This window comes from Lissotriton vulgaris, chromosome 1_1, assembly GCF_964263255.1.
Source record: "Lissotriton vulgaris chromosome 1_1, aLisVul1.2, whole genome shotgun sequence".
NCBI lineage: Eukaryota > Metazoa > Chordata > Amphibia > Caudata > Salamandridae > Lissotriton > Lissotriton vulgaris.
In genome coordinates this window covers 990,372,727-990,374,892 of record NC_141685.1, presented here as the reverse complement: position 1 = coordinate 990,374,892, position 2,166 = coordinate 990,372,727, and the positions used below count along the sequence as shown (strand labels likewise).

Here is a 2,166-nt window from a genome sequence, read left to right as displayed (position 1 = left end):
ACCGAATCGGTAATATCCGATTCGGTTAAAGCCGATTCGGTAAAAGCCGATTCAGCCAATGAGGTGGCTCCCCCTCCCCCACCCAAACAGGGAGTGGCAACCCTGGCAGGTGCAGCTAATTAAGAACTTTCTGGAGAGCCAGCCTGAACTGAACACTCACAGTTAGCAGCAGTGGGAGTAGGAGGTAGTGAACTGTTCTGATCAAGATGGCAAACCAGAGTGAGAGCCAGAAGTCCACCCAGAAGAGGAAGCCTAAGTTCAGCAGCGTTGAGCTGCAGGTGTTGGTTGAGGAGGTGGTGAGGGTGCACCGGCAGCTATTCGGAAAGCTGTCCCTCAATGTGCCAGACAGCACCAAGAGGAGGCTCTGGAGCGAAATCGCCCAAAAGGTCAATGCTGTGGGTGTCACCCCCAGGTCCCTGGATGAGCTGAAGAAGCGCTTCTATGACATCCGCAGCCTGACCAAACGGAAGATGGCAGAGATCCAGAGGCAGGCTGGAGTCACAGGTGGAGGCAGGAACCCGGCGCCACCCCTCACAGACCTCGAGGAAATGGTGTCCACCACCATTGAGAGGGAGAGCGTGACCGGAATTGGGACCCTGGACAGCTCAGCCAGAGCTACAGCTACAGGTAAGAAGCATGCGCATCATGACACACCCTACCAGACACCTCCTCATTAGACACAATGCATAGCCAAACCCCAGCACAGTACTGTAACCAACATACAAGAGACAAGCATCATGGTACATGTAGTCAGCAGAAGTTAGCAAAATATGGCAGTGCAGAATCACAAGACAGGAAACAGTGGAACACATTCTAAGGAGATGCAAGGACATGTGGAATGCTTTAATTGTACTGACTGTAATACATCGGCACCCAATTTACAAATGCTTCTTTGTACCTAGGGGCACCATCAGGGGGACAACCACTGACAACAGAGGCAGCAGCACCATCTACAACTGCACTCGCAGGGCCGAGCACGAGTCAGGCTGCCGAGGAGGAGGAGGAGGAAAACACCATAGGGCTGGGTATTGAGGGAGACCTCACAATTGACTTTGATGCACTTCACTCCCCACAAATGCCGAGCACACCCCCCTTGCAGTTCTCCCCAGAGAACTCCCCGACAAGGGACCTCCTTCCACCTACACCAGCTCCTGCCACGATCATGGCTGTGGCTCAAGTACACCCTGTCCTGGGAGCAGGGGCTCAGGCCCCGGCCAGCACCACACCCCCACCAGTGGCACCCCAGCCCACTCAGCAGGCCGGCAGCAGCAGTACCCGGCGCCGTGCCATTCCCACCACTGCAGCACCAGCACCGGAGGGCAGTGTCTTCCTGGGCCTCGAAGGCAATATGGTGAAGATCCAAAGGCAGCAGGCGAAATCCATCATGGCCTGCCAACGCCAGCTCCTGCAGCACAACCTGCAGATGGGGGAAATGGTGAAAGGATTTCAGGCCTTTGTGGATTCCAACAAGGAGGTAGCAGCAGGTTTAGGCAGGCTGACCACTGCCATTACTCAGTTATGTGGCAGACTTGAGGAGCATGAGCTGGTGCGCAGGCGGGATGCCCGGGTGCAGAACCGCTCCATAAGCCGCCTTGCTGCTGCAACGGCATAACTCTGTCAGCGCGGTGCCAACATGGAGTCTAGTCTCACCCAAAATACCGCAGAGATAACAAGGGGAATGGCCCGCATCACGACTGCAATGGAGGCCATGATTATCTCTAACACTGCCGCAAATCCTGCCCTGGACCTGGGGGATGCTGGGGACAGCAGCAGCTGCAGCAGCCCGGCCAGCGCAGCGTCCGAGCCACGCAGGAGCACCAGGCGCTCCGCAGATGCCGCTGGTCATTCTGAAGGGGCTGAGGGACACCCCAGTGGGGCTGCCAAGCGCTCAAAGAAATAGCCTTGCAAGGGCGGGTGAGGCAACCTGGACCTTAGACTTTTGTTTTCTTTGCTATTTCACCTTTTTTTTGTTGCACATCAGTGCAGTAACTGTGTTGCAACAGTATTAAAAATTGCTTTTTCACCACAACCATTTACCTGTCTGTGCATCTGTACTCACTCAGAAATAGTTTTCTGTAATCTCCTCACGTCTGTATCTGCCATCACATGGCATACACACCCCAGCTGGCTGTGTCAGTGGCACAGCTTCGTCGTCGTCATGGTCCT

General features: G+C 55.1%; 1 pseudogene; it reads left to right on the top strand.

Moving 5' to 3' along the window:
* Window positions 1-1,075: 1,075 nt before the first annotated feature.
* Window positions 1,076-1,900, top strand: LOC147748363 (uncharacterized; annotated as a pseudogene).
* Window positions 1,901-2,166: the final 266 nt, after the last annotated feature.